The sequence below is a fragment of the Suricata suricatta genome, chromosome 8 (genome assembly GCF_006229205.1).
Source record: "Suricata suricatta isolate VVHF042 chromosome 8, meerkat_22Aug2017_6uvM2_HiC, whole genome shotgun sequence".
Lineage (NCBI taxonomy): Eukaryota > Metazoa > Chordata > Mammalia > Carnivora > Herpestidae > Suricata > Suricata suricatta.
The window spans coordinates 44,886,479-44,904,911 of record NC_043707.1 but is presented as its reverse complement, the minus strand read 5'-3'; the positions used below and the strand labels follow the sequence as shown (position 1 = coordinate 44,904,911).

At 47.7% G+C, this 18,433-nt stretch overlaps 1 protein-coding gene across 2 annotated transcripts in view; it reads left to right on the top strand.

Moving 5' to 3' along the window:
- Positions 1-17,917: 17,917 nt before the first annotated feature.
- The window catches only part of TENT5C (terminal nucleotidyltransferase 5C), a 20,239-nt gene continuing 19,723 nt past the window's right edge, over positions 17,918-18,433 (top strand). For both annotated transcript variants that reach the window (XM_029948257.1, XM_029948258.1), the window contains exon 1: positions 17,918-18,050. The gene's annotated coding sequence lies outside the window, so the exon portion shown is untranslated. The remainder of the gene's footprint in view (positions 18,051-18,433) is intronic.

Here is an 18,433-nt window from a genome sequence, read left to right as displayed (position 1 = left end):
CACAGCCTGAGACCAACCATCTGAGCGTGGGAGACGACCCCCCATAATCTGGCAGAGAGAGAGAGAGAGAGAGAGAGAGAGAGAGAGAGAGAGAGAGAGAGAGAAGAATCAACCATTGGCTCAGTTGTGATCATGTGACATTCAGCATCACCTACCATTCATATTGCACGACATCGCTTATTTATCAAATTAAAATTTACTAGTAATGTTTGCTCGTCTTGCAGAACACTCACAGAATGAGTTACTGGCAATCCAAGGTTTTACAGTGCTATTAATAAAATAATAAGAATGCTAATCTCACAGACCAAGGGCCCTAGAAGGACTCATGCTTGAAGACTTAGGCACAAGAGCTCAGTTGCAGAATGAGGTTCCCGGGAGTCGCTGAGCAGGGGCTTGGTTGGTGTGTGAGTTCTCAGGAAGGTCGTTAAGTCCCTCCATGGGGACTGAAGGCCTGGGGTGGATAAGCCTGCAAGCTGTGAACTGGACTCAGCCACGAGGAGCTGGAGGGCAGAGGCAACAGAGGTGGGGGAGGAGTGATGTTAGGGTCCAAGTTCCCAGACATGTGGCTGATGCAGCAGGAGACATGACAGCCTTCAGGTCTGGCTAAGAGTCTAGTCACCTGGTGCTCCCTGTGTGCAGGCAGAGCAGTGGCACAGGCACGGCCAGTGACCATTGTGGCCCCTTCATCAGCGAGAGGTGTTTCTTGGCCTCCCCTGGCAGTGGGCCAGCTCTCACACTTCTGCCGAGCATCTTGGCCCTGCCCTGCTTTCTGGACCATGGGCTTGTCTTGCCTGGGCACCCACTCAGCACCGCGTTGCATTTGTCTGACATGAGCTCTTGGAAAGGGAGCCCAAGTGGGCTCTTGAGCCATTCCTGAACTGCTCTGTGCCTCCTTGTGCACATGGAAAAACACAGAGAGAATGCTTGTTGAGCCCTTAGCTTGCAAGTTTTGTAAATGCTACTCGTTCTTAAAATTCATCGAGATGCTATCACATATATGATCACCTTTCACCCTCCCGATAAAGCTGTGATCCAAATGAGGCAGCTAGCCTTAGTCCTGTTTTATAGAAGACATCCAGAGAGGTTACGTAGCTGCCTGAATTTCACATAAGCCCAAATCTGTTCCCCAGGCTAGGGTTTTTCCAAAGAATCCCTCTGGATGCTTACGATTCTGATTTAGAAGGCAGGCCGTGGGTTCGAGAAACAATCTCCCCCAGATGGCAGCACGAGGAGCATTTATAAAGCTCCAAGCTGAGATTGTTGTGCTCACGTCCCTTAGGAGAAAAGGAACTCACAGATTGCCCTGTGCAAATAGTGGGTAATCCTCAAAAGAGGGATCTGCCTCTCTCCAGGCTATGGCATCCAGCTCTGAGGCAGCAGGTGGAAAGGGGGTGTGCCCAGGGCTGCCCAGGAGTCTAGAGGATGCCCCCTGCTCTCAAAATTCTAGAAAGGCATTGCTCTTCAATAGGGGCCAGCCCCAGAGCTGGACACCATGCATTCGACTGCTTTCTCCTCGGCATGCTGGTCTTGTGGCTTTGACAAGTCATTTAAACTCTCTTGCCTCAGTTTTTCCAAACAAAAATCCTACCAAGGAAACAGCCCTTGGTGCAGCTCCCAGCACATAGAGAGCACTTAATCACCATGAGCTACGAGTATGAGTATTGTTGTCATTGCCTCTGGCAGCCTCTCCTTTTAGCTGCTACTTCCCCACAGCTTGTGGCCAGACCCAGCGGGGTAGAAACAGGCATAGGGACGAATGTGGAGACGAGGGAAACCCAAGAGCAGATTGGATCAGCTTTGCTCCAAAGCTCTGTAATCCCCCCTCAGAGGCTTCCCTTGGGACTGGGGGCCCATGGAGTGCCTGCCAGGTGAAGTGACAAGCCAGGCCGTGCCCCCACCCTCTGGCTGACACTGCAAGTGATGGTCACTACGAGGCTAGGCTTGTTCTTCCTGACATGCACTGTGGGGGAGGGACGTAACGAGTGCCAGGGACACGTGGTTTCTAAGCCACCCCTCAGACCTGTGTCTCCCCTGCACAATGCAAGACAAGTGGGGACTCTCATCAGTGAGGTGGCACCGGTCAGGACAAACAAGTGGGTACCCTGAGGAGTTGTGCACTTTCTCCCACTCTTCTGGGATCAGGAAGATGTGGCTAATGTTCTTAGTGCTGAGAACTATGCCTTCATCTTGGGCTTTCTCTATTTCCACCAACTCCGCTCTGCTTAGACGGTTGGCCTGGGGAATTTGTTCAGTGCGAAACAAATAGAAATGTATTTTGTACTGGATTGTTGGCAGCGAGGATTTTGTGTTGGGTCATTGGCAGTGAGGCAGCACCAAGACGAGGCATCACTCTCCAGAAACATGACGGCCAGTTCCTCACCCAGCACAAGCTGGACCCCCTCGCCATGTGGTTGGGGACCCTGAGGCTCAGAAGCAATCTTCCCAAGGTCCCCAGCTTGTTTTGTGTTGGACAGACATAATTCTCAGAATTTCGCCATGGGTTGTAGGCTTGATTGGGTAGAAGCTGGTTTGTCCTGACTTGGAATTATTAAAAAGGAAGATTTTAAATAACTTTCCAATCTTCAAAGATTTGAGTATGCTTAGTGGGGCTCGGGGATTGCCAGGTGCTCTGTCTAAAGCAGCCGTCCTCAAACATGAGTGCGTATAAAACCCGCCCAGATCCTGAGTGTTACTGTCTCTCCGTGAGCCCAGATATTTGCCCACTCAGAATACCCTGTTGATCTGATGGCTGGATACTAGTTCTTGGAAAACTGCTTGGAAAACCAGAAGTGGAGGATCTGAGAGCCCTTGTGACATCTGCGTGAGGTGTCTGCACAGTTGGTCTGCAGGTGTCTGCACAACCGACAGGTGTTGTGTTTGGGGCCCAACGACAGAGCGCTGAGGGCTTCCAGGCAGAGGGCCTGTCCCATTGAAAGAGGAAGGAGGAGGTGTGCGTGTGCCGGGGAGCGGGCAAACTAGGCTGCCTCACTCATCAGCGAACATTCTGAATGGAACGCCCTAAACTGGTATTTCTTCAGGACATTCGAATTGACGTTTCTTCCTGCAAACAGCGCCCTTGACAAGTACAGTTCTGCAAGGGAGCTTTCTGCCAGATTCTGTCACCAGCCCCCAGCGCTTCCCATGCCCTTCAGAGCAGCACGTCATATCCTTTACTCTCCTCGATGCCCTGTTGAAGGGGGGTATGATTTGTCTGCCCAGTTCTCAGAAGAGGAAACCAAGGCTCAGAGAAATTAAACAGCTTGCCAAAGACCATACAGCTGGCAAGTGGCAGAGCAGGGCTACGGATCCAGGCTTACTGACGGCACACCCTTCCTCTTAGACCGGGTGTCTTTAGGTGTGGTCCTTGGTCATTTGGGTCAGAACCACCAGGGGTCCTTGTGAGAATCAAAGACCCCGGAATGGATGTCTCTGGGGCTGGGACATGGGAATGTAAATCACAAGTACCCCAGGTGATTCCAATGGTCTTTTTTCTTTTAACTTTTTAAAAATGTTTGTTAATTTTTGAGAGACAGACACAGAGTATGAGTGGGGGCAAGGCAGAGAGAGGGAGACACAGAATCCAAAGCAGACTTCAGGCTCTGAGCTGTCACAGAGAGCCCGATGTGGGGCTCCAACTCACAGAGTGTAAGACCATGACCTGAGCTGAAGTCGGACGCTCAACTGACTGAGCCACCCAGGCGCCCCTTCAATGGTCTTTAAGGTTGAAGAAAAAAGTCTTCCATGAAGGGACCTACAATGCCCGTGGATGGGAAGCCGTCTCTTGCCACTTCAGGTCAAGACCCCAGGGCAGGGCTCGGCTACGTCCAGTGTGATTGACGTAGCTTTTCCCCAAGTAACTGACGCCAGGACTGATGAGACCCTGTGACAAGAGCAGCCATCCGGTACCCCCAATAGGTGCTTTGTGCTGACTTAGCACAATGGCCAGACCTTCTCCTGGCCACGGTCACAGCAGGTCACTTGCTTTCCTCTCTGCTGTGACTTTCAGCCATCCATGTCCATGCTGTCACAGCTCCCACTGGTAAGATTGAGGGAGCCATGTCACCTCGCCCAGGTGGACGTGAGAAAGATTCCAAAACAGGCTTCCCGATGCCCTGGTGGGAAGCCTGCTCCTTAGGGGTGGGGTTCTGACACGTAGCTCGTCCTCCGCCTTAGCTGATTGGTGCCGACTGGGGCCTACATGGTTACAAAACTTGTTCTGTGCGGTATGCAAGCACCAGGCCTGTGATTCTTTGAGGCTTTTTCTCCCTTTGGGAGACAGGCTTGCACAGCTCCCAGGCTCTCCCAGCACCATAATTGCTTTGCTTTGGGGATGGCATCTGCTCGTTGGGGAAGGAGCTTTGGCCTGGGATGGATGAGCCCGAAACAAGGCAATGAGAGAGGAGGGAGGGAAAAGTCCATGCCCGTGTGTGGCTGTGTCACAAGGCCGCGTGTAGATCAGCTCACCGTCCCTGTAGCTGATGGCCCCAGGCTCCTGGCCACCCTTCCCCTCCCCCACCCCCCACCCTCCTCAGTTGTTCCCGGAGCACCTGTACCATGTGATCCCACCCCTGTGACAGCAGCTGAGCGCAGCTGGCCAGGGGAGGCCAGCCTAGAAACCACCAGAGGGAAAACGAGTGCCCACTTAGCTCTGCGGGTGCCTACCTGCCCACCCCCTTCGACTTCCTCTCTGGTAGTTTAAATTTTCAAGAGCAATCGAGTTGGGAATTCATGGTGGGAGGAGACTCTAGGAAAAAAAAGAGCAAAGAGAATTATCAGAGGTCATTAATATGTGCCGAGGGGGCCGGGAGAGAAAGGAGTGTCAGAGCTGCCATTAGAGTTTCATTCCCCAACCAGGTGCCAGGCGCTGTGAGGGCAGCTCTCCCCCATCAGGGTCTCTGTGGGGCTCCTGTCTCTTTGGTACCCCCCAGCTTTCACACAAGCCTTCAGCATCCACACCCCAGGGGGGGAGCTTGGTTTGCTTCCGCTTCCCACCACTCAGTGTGGTCGGGGCGGGTGGCCTCCGGCTCCAGAAGGAGGAGGGAAACAACTATCAATAAGGCACCATGGTATGACAGGCACTGCTTAAAAAATATATATTTGCTTATTTTAACTTTTATTTATTTATTTAAAAAAATTTTTAATGTTTTTTATTTATTTTTGAGAGACACAGAGAGAGAGAGTGAAAGCAGGGAAGGGCCAGAGAGAGAGGGAGACACAGAATCCTAAGCAGGCTCCAGGCTCTGAGCTGTCAGCACAGAGCTCAACATAGGGCCCGAACACACAAACTGCAAGACCATGACTTGAGTCGAAGTCGGCTGCTTCATCAACTGAGCCACCCAGGCTCCCCTGTGTATTTTTGAGAGAGGAAAAGAGAGAGCACAAGCAAAGGAGGGTGGGAAAGAGAGAGAGAGGATCCAAATCAGTCTCAGTGTTGAAAGCACAGAGCCCGACGTGGGGGTCAAACCCACAAACCGGGAGATCATGACCTGAACCAAAGTTGGATGCTTTAATCCACTGAGCCTCCCAGGTGCCCCGACAGGCACATTCTGACATTGAGTGGGCTGTTTTGCATAATCTTCAAGGTTCCTCTGAGATGGGAGGGTAGACACCTTACAGGCCTGAGGGCAGAATGCCACAGTACTTAGACTCTCCAGCCCAGGTTCCTAGCCCTGCTCTTCTTCTGCTATGTCCGTGATGATCAGCGTGGACTGGCCTGGGGTTTCCCTGCTACAGTTTCTACACTGAAAACAACAACAACAATAACAAAACAGACGTTGATGTCCTCCCTGAGGGCCCTGGGGACACACAGCCCCTGCAACATTGCTGAGGACACTGGGCACAAGTGAGCTCTGGGCACGTCAGGGTAGAAGGGACCCTGCAGATCCTTGAGAGTGTCCCTGCCCCTTGTCAGGAGAACACATGGAGTCCCAGGGAGGGGAAGCTCCTTGGGACTGTCTCTAGCTAACATTTTTTGAACATTTCCTGTTTGCCATACACACTCATGAGTGAACATAAATTAGCTCATTTAATCCTCATGATGCCCAGAGGAGAGAGATTCTCTTATTATCACCATCTTACTGAGATCAGGAAACTGAGGTTTATCAAGGTAAAATGATACTTTCTGAGAGAAACAGGCAGGGACGCTTAGGGGGCTCAGTTGGTTGAGCAGCTGGCTTGGGTTCTGGTCATGATCTCATCGTTCGTGAGTTTGAGCCCTGCATCAGGCTCTGTGCTGACAGCTCAGAGCCTGGAGTCTGCTTCGGATTCTGTGTTTCCCTCTCTCTCTGCCCCTCCCCCACTCATGGCTCTGCCTGTCTCAAAAATAAACACACATTAAAAAATTAAAATAAAAAAAAGAAACAGGCAGAGCTGGGACTTGAACCCAGCCAGTCTTATCTGTGAGCGCATCCTTCCAATCACCATGTGAACCATGCCCTTCACGCTGCTGCTTTCGTACTGATGCACAGACCTGGCACTCAAGCTGACTTAACTATGGTGTGTGTTGCACTCCCCTCCTTGACCTCTGTTTTCCTTGACACTCAAGAAACTTTGGCTGGTTGCTAAGACTACAATTTCTTTTTTTTAATGTTTATTTATTTCTTGAGAGACAAGGAGAGAGTAAGCATGCCAGGAAGGGGCAGAGAGAGAGGGAGAGAGAATCCCAAGCATGCTCTGCACTATCAACACAGAGCCGGATGTGGGGCTCAAACTCATGAACCTTGAGATCATGACCTGAGCTGAAACCAAGAGTCAGAAGCTTAACTGACTGAGCCCCCCAGGCGCCCCTAAGGCTAAGTTTTCTGTTGGTCACTACACCATAAATCAGGGGAGGACAGTTTTATTTGTAAAGAAAACCACTGCTAGTATGGGAAGTGCCTATGTAGAAGGAGGGCAGGGGAGTTTGGGACAATGAAGGAAGATGTCATTTGAAAGTTCAGCTTGAGGGAGGGCAATATAAAACAAGGGTTTTATAAGTCATCAGATTTGACAATTTTTGCTTGGTCAACATGACAGTCCTTTTCTCTGTCTGACAGTTTGAGGTGGAGAGAACAGTTATTTAATAAGCCAGACACTCTTGGTTGATAAGTATCAGAAAATATGGTTCAATTAGCTAACGCACAAGGAATTGTGGGCCCCTGAGGAGAAAGACTTGGTGGCAGGGTGGCTTTCTGACATGGCTGTCCTGGAGCTTTTGGTCCCACTCTTGCCAGTGAGTAGGGCTCGTTACACTTGGCTCCTCTCAAGGCAGCAAACAATAGCACCCATTCTACGACCCACCTCTGCATATCACCCTGCCCAGACAGAGATGAACCTTCACCACTTCCCTTCCTCCGACCGCTGAACACAGGCATGAGATAACTTCTCATCCCTGAGTGATCCCAGGGCAAGGGGATGGAAGTACATTGATGGCATGAGCCCACCGTTGGGACACTGGGGGTGTCCCCATCAGTTCTACTCAAGCATCATGGCTGTACCCCAGTCATGGAAGGAAAAATAGATATGGGCACCAGCCTAGAATTCTCACTATGTACATTTCCCATTTTCTTTTCACTTTAAAAACAATTACTATTTTTTAGGGGCACCTGGGTGGCTCAGTTGGTTAAGCCTCCGACCTCAGCTCAGGTCATGATCTCACGGTTTATGGGTTGGAGCCCCACATTGGGCTCTGTGCTGCCAGCTCAGAGCCTGGAGCCTGTCTTTGGATTCTGTGTTTCCTTCTCTCTCTGACCCTCCCCTGCTCATGCTGTCTCTCTCTCTCAAAAATAAAACATTAAAACAATTAAAACAATTATTATTTTTTAAATTAAAGAAGTATAGTTGACCCACAGTGTTACATTTCAGGTGTGCCACATAGTGATTCCACAAGTCTACATATTATGCTGTGTTCACAAGTGTAGCTGCCGTGCATCACCACACAACGCTATTACACTACCATTGACTGTGTTCTCAGTGCTGTGCCTTTCAGTCTTGTGACTTATTTATCCCATCGCTGGAAACCTGTATTTCCGGCTATCCTTCACCCATTTTGCTCAACCCCAGTACCCTATCCTCTGGCAACCATGAGTTTGTTCTCTGTATTTATGGGTCTGTTTCTCCCATGTGTTTGTTTATTCATTTGTTTTATTTTTTATTTTTTGGATTTTACATGTAAATGAAATATGATATTTGTCTCAGTCTGACTTCTTTCACTTGGGTTAATACCCTCTAGGTCCATCCATGTTGTCCCAAGTGCAAGATTTTATCCTTGTTGAGTCATTTTTTTTTTCACTTTTAAGTAAGGGATATCAATGGTTTTATACCATCCCTAGGTTAGGTTTTAGTCTTTCCCCATGATTGGCTAAAATTCATTTGCTACAATTCCCAGTTTCTATTAATTAAAAGGTAATTGCTATTACCTCTCATTTCATAGACTAAAAATGCTAGGGCATATTGCAATTGTGTTTTATAAATCTTGACAGAATTAAAACTGTACTATTCTACTGAAAATCACAAAGCCCTAAGCTTCTACTCTTTCTCACAAATGAGATAACATACATTACTAGGGCCATCTTTAAACTGGGTATTCTCAAATCCCTGGAGAATTTGAAGCCCTGACCTAGTGTAGACTTGGCTCAGGGGTTCTTGATAAGATGAGCAGGGCCACTCTGACCATAAGCAGGCCCATGGGGTGACTAGGGGCAGTGAAGCCCACAGTCCTCCCCAAAACCAAGAAAATGGACCAGATGACCTCTCTGGGTTCTTTTGGGCTCTATACTTCTCTCGTGTAGAATCTGCCTTATATCGTCTCACGATTTAGGCAAGGAAACTAGTAATGATAAATTTTATCCAGCAATCCAATGAGATCTCTTTCTCTGAACCCCCACAGAATAAGAGTAATGCAGTGGTTCTCAACTATTTGGTCTCAAGACCCCTTTAGAATGCCGTAGGACCCCCTTGAGAACACCAAAGAACTTTCTTTTAGATGAGTTATTTCTATGGGTATTTACTGTATTAGAAATTCAAACTGAGGAGGTCTTAATGTTTATTTATTTTGAGAGAGAGAGAGACAGAGAGACAGAGAGACAGAGAAAACACGCAGGTAGGGGAGGGGCAGAGAGAGAGGGAGATAGGGAATCAGTGTGATGTCAGCTCGGAGCTGACATGGGGCTCGAACTCACAAACCCTTTGACCACGATCTGAGCTGAAATCAAGAGTTGGACTCTTAACCCACTGAGCCACCCAGGTGCCCCCAAACTGAGAAGTTTTAAAGCACAAGAATACACAGTACACATTCCATTATCCTCAGACCCATGTCGTGAGTGTTGTGTAGCCTATGGGCATTCCAGGGTGCACTCCTGACAGAATGAGAACTCAAAAGGCAAAAAATGACTTAGAATTATTATTAGTTTTAAGGTTTTTTTAAAGTTTACTTATTTATTTTGGGAGAGAGTGTGAGTGGGGGAGGAGCAGAGAGAGAGAGAGAGAGAGAGAGAGAGAGGGAATCCCAAGCAGGCTCTGGGCTGTTAGCACAGGGCTTGATCCCACGAACCTGCAATCAGAACCTAAGCCAAAATCAAGAGTTGGACACCCAACCCAGGTGAGTCAGCTGGGCACTCCTGTTACTCAAGTAGTTTTGACCCCAGACTCATTGTAGTAGAATGCAGATTTTGAGAAAATGGGCTTTTGAATCAGACTGTCTGGATTCAGATTCGAGCTTCACTATAGCATTCTCATGCCTCAGTTTCTTCAGGCACAAAAGGAGAATAAATCCAATTTACCTCATGGGGCCATTGGAATATTAAATAATATAAATGCCTATAAGGAACTTAGAATAGCACCAGTGTATAGTAAACACTACCTATTATTAATAAATAGCAGTTACTATTGGCCTAAAATACGAACTTCTAGGTTACTATTATAAGTGTAGATCTTTGGGGTGCCTGGGTAGCTCAGTCAGTTAAGACTCCGACTTCGGCTTAGGTCATGATCTCACATTTGTGAGTTCGAGCCCCGCGTCAGGCTCTGTGCTGACAGCTCAGATTCTGTGCCTTTGGACTCTGTGTCTCCCCTCTCTCTGCCCTTCCCCTGCTCACATTCTGTCTCTTGCTGTATCAAAAATAAATAAAACATTAAAAAATTAAAAAAAAAATAAGTGTAGGTCTTTGTGTCTTCTGCATGGGGCTTGCCCCACTCCCTGATCTGTGGATCTTGGTGGTGTGCCCCTCAGCCTCTGGAGCTCCTGGAGCCCAGTCCTCTGGACTCCTCCCCAGTGCCCGGCCCTGTGTCTTACATCACGGAGGAGGTCACATTGACTGAACAGCTGAGGAGCTGGCTCTACCACAAATGAGCAAACAGAAGTCAGAGCTCGCAGCCAGGGCTCCTAACTCCCTGTGTTGAGGGCAACACCACAAAATAACAGTTCACCCCTTTGCTGTGGTCAAGGAGAGAATTAAAACAGAACACTGCGTTTTCTAGATCTGGAATTCTAGAAACTGGACACCATCCGTTGCATTCATGAATGCACATAGGAAAGCACATGGACGGCCTCCATTTGCCCATCCAGACCTTCTCTGTTCCCTTCCCATCCCCCACTCTGTGCTGCAGGGAGGCTGACTCTCAGGACTGCACCCGCCTGCCTTCTGCTTGGGCTTGGCCCCAGGGGGACGAAGGCAGGACATCGGAGGGAACGGGGAACAAACAGCCAGGTTCTTCTCCTCCTGCTTCAGGTGATGCACACGCACACACACTCAGGTGTTAATAGGACTGTTGTGTGGTTAGTAATGATTATCTCTTCCTTCTGCTTCTCTACAATTTCTGATTTTTTATACAATGCAATATGTATTATTTATGTTAAAAACCCATGTAAGAAATAAAGGATCACAGGTTTGTGAAATCCAGTTGTTTCTATCTAGGAGGATTCAAGCCGTTGGACCCAGACCCTCTGGGGGGTAGATCTGGGCCCCAATCCACTTTCATGGAAGGAAACTAAAGACACTGGCCATTACCCCCAGATTAGATGCCATGGGGATTAATGAGATAAACATGTCTGCAGCTTGAAATTCTTAATGTGATTAAAAAGAAAATAAGAGGCCCATTCTCAGTCCTTGGCTTGGAGGTGGCCCTTTGACCTTGGCCGCCTGGATCTTGCTGCCATCCTGACTGCTATGGCCATGAAAGGTGTGTAATAGGAGTCAGGGGGCAGGAGGATAGCTCAGCCTGGTGGCCTTCGAGCTGCAGTGTGCACAGGGTCATCTGAAGACATGCTAAATGCAGATTCCAAGGTGTCTGCCCAATGGGGTCACAATGGGTCCCAGGAATCTCATCTCAAAGAAGCTGGCTGTCTTCTACTCCAGCACACATACACATTATGAGGAACGGAGGTGCCTTGGCCACAAAGTTTGGGTACAAGTCCTGCCTCTGTCGGGCTCTCATCCTGAAGACTCAGTGAGCAGAGGAAGGGAGGAGGGGGGAAGGGGGCAGCTCAGGGAGGCAGGCAGCGGGGCCCGAACCAACCTGGTCATCACCAAGAGGAAACCCACAAGCGGGACATTGAATCTGCCTGGGCGATTAGTGCTCCGGAAACCACGGGGACCCACTGGAGGCTTTGACTGATGCTGTGTTCTTTTCCATTTCTTCTCTGATTACATTGATCCTGTACTTTTGCTGATGTTGTGACAGTCTAATTATAGACTTCTAGGCTGCTGAGCAAACAGTCGTCCCCTCTCGGTAAATCCGCCTGTTACACAAGCAGGACACTGTCATTATAGGCAGCCAATCCCATGATGTGCTGGGCAGCGCGGCGGCACACTCGTTACCTCCTTCATGTCACTGCTGGAGCCGTAGGCGCTGCAGGTAAGTCCTTTCATGTATTTATTTATTTATTTATTTATTTTATGGACAGGTAAACTGAGACTCAGAGTGGTGGCTAATACAACACAGAGCCAAGGAATGGAAACAGACTTGGTGGGGAATGGTGGTGGGGGTGGGGGTGGATGTTATCTAAGGCCTCTTTTTTTTTTTTTTCTTTTCCTTTCAGTCTTATACCAAACATCCACTCAGGGTCTAGTCTTAAGAATTTTGAAGAGGAAAAGCATCACCTGGCCAGCAGCAGAGACTATTGGCAGGGTAGTGTGAACTAAATGGCCTCCATCCTTGAAAGATTCTCAAGAACCCATTTCCTGGTCCTCCAATTTGTAGGCTTCTGGAACTTGTCTGCATCTCAGAGCTAGATGGATCAAAGGATGCTGATCCATTCAAGCAACGCTCACAAGAGAGGGATGTCAAGGCTTCAAGGAAAAGGTACAGGCCATCTAGCATCTGAACAGCCTTCCTCTGTTTGGAGAATCCCCTGGGTTAAGAGGTAGAGCCCATTCTCCAAAGTTAAAGCTGAAAATATCACATAATCTGTTTCTGAGCCATCTTTGCAACCAGGGCTTGGGCACACAATCTGAGCGTCAATCAGATGCTCCCACCCAGATTTGAATCAGAAGTTAGCAGTAAGAAGAAAGATTCTAGTTACCAATGGGCAGCAGCCATGGTGGCAGTGGCAATCATATCCAGTTTCCAAAGGCAGTAGTGACAGCGTGTGCCATGTCCAGGAGAACTCAGTGGCCTTTTCCCTGCACCAGTTCTGCAGTATGATCTTTGAGCCTTATTCCTGGTAGCAGAGCCCATTGGCCAAACTCTCCAGCAAGCCTGCTGATGCTATGGGCTCCCCAGTAAGTAAATTCCATTTTGCTTGTGTCTTCCAGAGTCATTTTTGAATGCTTGCAACTCCAAATCCAGGCTGACATGAGCACTGGGTGACCAATGTTTGAACAGTGAGAACCACAACGGGCAGGTGAGGCATCCATTCCTAGCAGTGGGCCTCCTCCTCTTCTCACAGATTATGTGGGAATGATAGGAGTCTCTTCCCCAAAAGACATGGACTTTCATGCCAGGACGTTCATGCACAACAACAGCAGGAGAGAGAGACATTTGGGATCTAAATGTAAAGCCAGGTTCAGAGTGGACGTGGTTGGCCAGGAGACAGGAAATGATCAGCTAACCATTTACACTTTAATGGAATCCCTTTCCCCTGTAGGGAGATAAGAAATCTGTGGCCCCAGAAGTGAAGATAGTCACAGCAAGCTGTTGAGAATGTACCCTCCTCATCAGACTTGCTTGCCAAGCTATCCTGACAGTAAAAAAGAGAAAGGGCCCACAGTTGAGAGAAATATTGTAAAAGGGTTACTGCTTTCAGGGCTCCTGGGTGGCTCAGTCAGTTGAGTGTCTGACTTTTGATTTTGGTTCAGATCATGATCCCAGGGTTGTGGGATCGAGCCCTGCATTGGGCTCTGCACTGAGCATGGAGCCTGCTTGGGGTTCTCTCTCTCTCAAAAAAAAAAAAAGATTAAAAAAGGGGGGACAACTGCTTCCACATGCATTCGCTCCCTCATTTCATTGGAGCATACTTCCACACAGCAGAGAGGTTAACTATTCCTCCCATTTTTCGATTTAGAAGCTAAGACTCAAGAAGGTGGGCAGGAAGGGTGTCTACAGACAGTAGCTCAGAGAAATGACGTTAGTACTGCTCATATTTGGCATTTTCCTTCCTGCCGCCATCATCTTCTCCCCCTTTCATGCTGCCTCGGTTCCCCAGGGCCTCCAAGGCTATGATACGTTTGGGCCCACCATTAAAACACCGCTCAAACATGCAGCTGACTCCCTCGTTCCCGCCCCAAACAATCTGACTAGTCTTAGGTCCATTCCTCCTGTGCTTCGCTCTAAATGAAATGTACACCTTCTTGCTCCAAATCAAGGTCTCTCTCTGCAATACCCAAGAAAAAATATTGGCCTGAAGGAGCCCAAGAAGAGATAAATTTACTGGCAAGAGTTTTAGGTGGGAAGTGGAAAGCCAAGTCATGCCTCGGCCCCACTGGGGACTCACCGGGACGTAGACAATGCCACTGTGGTAGTTTTGAAATAGGTCCACAATGCTGTGGTAGTCCTGTTTCTTGGCCTACCTGCCAGTGACACAAGGTTGTTCCGTTTGTGCAAATTCACTGAGTTGTGCTTTTATGATTTGTGTGCTTCTCTATATGTCAGTATACACAATCAAAACTTTGCTTAAAAATCATTGTAAGAAAGATAAGATATTTAAGGAGGGTATTTTGGTAAGTGTTTATCATGATAATCCACCTTGAGATAAGATAATACAAAAATTTTAAAAACTAATAAATGAGGATATCTGGGCACTACACAGAAGTGGGGTGTTTTTGCCTTACAAAAATAATTGATAATAGCATTTCTTTGCTTCCCTAAGTATTTGAAATAAGATTCTACTGAGACATAAAACATTTTCAGGGTCATGGCCACAAGTGAGGCACACCTTCATTTTAAAGACTAGTTCCTCTCTCTGCCTTTTCTTTCCTCAGTTTTCCAGGGTACAGGTAAGTGAACCACTCAAAATAGAAAGGTCGTTAAACTATTTTGATGGGATGTGTTCCAGCAGGAGCTGGCATTTGGCAAGGAGGCTCCAATAATCTTGAAAAATTTCAATATCTGGTTCTGTGTCCAATGGGCCATGACTTTCCGAGACTTCTTCCAGGTCTAGGATGCCAGTTTTATGGGATAGAAAGAACAATGTGTATTTTATAAAACAAAATAGACAAACTAACAAAATCAGACACAAAATTCTAGAGAAGTCAAGTAATGCCCCAAGAATAAAAAGGGGCCCAAGGAAAAAAATATACATATAAACAAATAATTAATTTCTTGGCTGGTTCTTGGTTCTTCCCTCCTCCTTAATGATCAAAGTTACCCAAAAGTCAGGAAGCTAAACAGAATTTTACCTAAACAAAGGTAGAACCAAACCATGCCAGATCAAATTCTCGGTAAGAATTTCTGAACTGTGTTTTATCCTGAGGCTACTTGTGTTAATGGTATCCACAAGGTACTAAAAAACTAGAAATGGTACATGAGTCATCGTAATATAAAATTTTGCATTAAGTTTGTTGTGATCATGTGTCTTGGGTTTTTCCAGAATTCTGGACTCTAAGTAATTGGCTGCTTTGTTCTCTTAAATGAATTTTTCATTCAACAAATATTCGTTCATTCATTCATCCCTTCATTCATTGAACAAAAACTACTTGCCGTTGGTGTTGATATAACTGGGCAGCCAAAAAGGAAAAATAAATCTTGGTCCCAAACTGCACAAAAAACTAATTTGAGATGAATCATAGATCTAAATGTGAAGGTTAAAGCAATTGAGTTCCTAGAAGAAAACAAAGGATATGATGCTGATGACCTTACAGCAGGTAAAAGTTTCTTAAACGGGACATAGAAAGCTGGAGTCATAAAAAGTAAGATTAACGAAGTAGACTTCTTTAAACTGAAGAATTCTGTTTGTCAAAAGATAACATTCAGAGACAGAAAAGAATGTCAGAGACTGGGAGAAGATGTGTGTAATACATATATTGGGTAAAGGACTCATCCCCAGAATATGTAAAGAATGCTTACAGATCACTAAGATAGACAACTCTTTATAGATAGGTGAAAGACTTGAACAGACACTTCACTGAAAGGGTATCACATGGCAAATAGCACATAAAAAGTCGGTCAACATCACTAATCATCAGGTAAACGTGAATTTAAATCACAGTGAAATACACACCTGCTTTTTTAAATTGAAGAGACTGACAATACCAATACTAAACAGAGATGTGGAGCAACCGGAAGTCTCTTATCACTGGTTAGAATGCAAATTATTATATCACTTCAGTAAACTATTTGGTAGTATATTTAAAGATTAATATGTATATGTTCTGATACTGCAATTCCAATGCCGAGTATAAATCCGACATAAAAGGCATGTATATGTAGGCTTGAGGGTACAAAGTTTCAGTTATGCTGGATGGATAGGTTCTGGGCATCTAAAGTACAGCATAACTATAATTAACAACTGTATTATGTACTTGAAATTTTCAAAGAAGGTCGATATTAAGCATTCTCACTACACACACACACACGTGCGCACACACACACACACACACACACACACACAAAGTAATTAGGTGAAGTGATGGCTATGTTAATTAGGTTGGTTGTGGTAATCATTTCACAATGTATACGTATATCAAAACATCATGTAGTTCACTTTAAATATACACAATTCTTTTGTCAACCACATCTAAATGAAGCTAAAAAAATGTGATAGTTTGTAGCAACTCCCTTTATGTTAGACAAAAACGTGATGCAACTCAAACACCTTCTAGGAGACAGAGTATATAAATTACTGAATATTTATAAGTAATATACAGCCATGGAAAAGACCAAATCATAGTTACATGCAATAAAATGGATGATTATTATAGACACACTGCTGAGTGAAAGAAGCCAGACACAAAAATGCACATACATGTAATTCGTCCACATCAAGTTCAAACACTGGAAAACTAATCTATGGTGATAGAGGTCACAATAGTGTTACCCTCGCGGGACACTGACTGGGAAGGGTCACGAGGACACTGGAGATGCTGTACATCTTAATCTGGTTGGCAACTCCGTGAGAGAACACATATATGGAAATTCACTGTGTACACACCAGCTTTGTGCACTATACTGAATTTATATACCTGGAAAAGTGAACAAAAAATCAGACCATATATCCCGATTTCAAGTCCAACAATAGAGTCACTGTGACTGTCCCTAAAGCATGCATACTGAACCCCTCTCTCTTTAATGTTCCAGGAGACCTTTCCTCCTCCCAACTGGGAGCTCTTGAGATATTGGCAGACATTGATATTTCAGGCAGGGATGGGAGGGGAAGGATAGCGAAATACTGCATCTGGGAAGTAATCTTTTCCCCCACCACCCAGTAGAAGATGAGTACAAGCTCAATAAATGTTTATTGATAAATAACAGGAGCTGCTGTTTGATATAAACCACATTTACTGCACACTTTACAACAGACGCTGCCACGAACAGGTTTCCATATTCTTCTTTAATACTTCTCTAAGCCTAGAAAGCTGCTTCATTTTTAGCCCCGTCAAACAGGAGAAAAAACAGATTTATGGAGGGCTGGTGAACTTGATTGCCGAAAGCCTTACAGATAGGTGGTAAGTGCAGATCGCAACCCGGACTGATCTGAATTGAGAAGCTGGACTCTAAACCGCTGGCTATGGAACGAGTGGATGGTGTCCAAGCCCCGCTTGCATGTTATGTAACATACGCGGCGTGCCGAGCAGGGCCCAAGCTGTTGCGGTTGCCAGGCTTGGCGACGAATTCCTCGAGGCCCACAGTCCCACTAATCACGCACAGGTGGTAACCGCGGCCAGAGAACCAATGGCGCCGGTCCGTTCCCCCCGATGGCTTTTAGACGATTTGCTTGGGAAAAAGGGAAGGTTCTCCCCTGGCTCAGAAATCCTAAATTGTTTTGTTTTGTTTTGTTTTGTTTTGTTTTGACTTCAAAACGCACGCCAGAGGTAGGCGTAGGGGTTTCACTCCCCATTCCTGGAGAGAGAACCAACGCGAAAATCCCCAGGAAAGCAAGAGAAAAACAGGCCTGAGAGGGAGCGGGACGGAGATGGGAAAACCCTGGGAGGAAGAGTTATGTGACAGCAGCAACAGAAAAGCGCAGAGTGGAAAGTAGAAAGACTCCCTGTAACTCCGAAGTTAAGGGGGTGTCAACCCAGCCCCTCTCTGTTGCGCCTGCGCAGTGCTACCTCCTTCAGCACCCCGCCCCTTTCCGCTGCCGAAGATTTACTCGTCTCCCGGCAACCATTCACTGGAGGAGCCAATCAGAGGGCGGCTTTTGCCCTGCCCTCGCCGTAAGCGCCCTGGCGGAAGGATCCCGAGGGCTGCGGCCCCGCCCCACCCTCCCCTCGCTCCCCCGGGAGGGCAGGCTTAGGGGCGGGGGTGGGGGCGGGGGTGGCCAGCGGGGGCGTGGCCAGGCCTATAAGAACGGAGGGGGCGGCGGCAAGCCCGCTCACTCGGTACCGCTACTTGGGGGCTCTACTGACCGCACCGCTCCTGCTGGGGGCTGCCCTCGCCAGGGACCTACCTCTGTCGCCTCCTCTTCTGCCACCCAGGTGAGTCCCCGGACCCTCCTCTAAAGGTGCGAGGAAAGGGCGGCCCCAGAGAGCCGCGCACTCCGCTTTCGGGGTGTCTGTCCCGGCTGAGCGGAGCTCAAGGCTTCCCGGAGCCTGGTGGGGGCTCCGGAGCTGGAGGGGAGGTGCAGACAGGTGCCGGGTCCCCGGTGCTCTCCTCCTCTCCCCTCCAGCTTCCGCGACGACACACCCCCCTGTCCCCCGCCCCCCGGCGAGGAGTAGTCGAGACGCCCCGAGAGGGAGCTACAACTTTCCAGAGACTTCGGCCGGGGCTTGGCAAACTTCGGCCAGTTCCTGCTCCGCGCGTCCCGCGGGCTGCGCGCCGGCCGGCGCGGGCGGGGCGGCCGAAGAGCGGCTGATGGGGC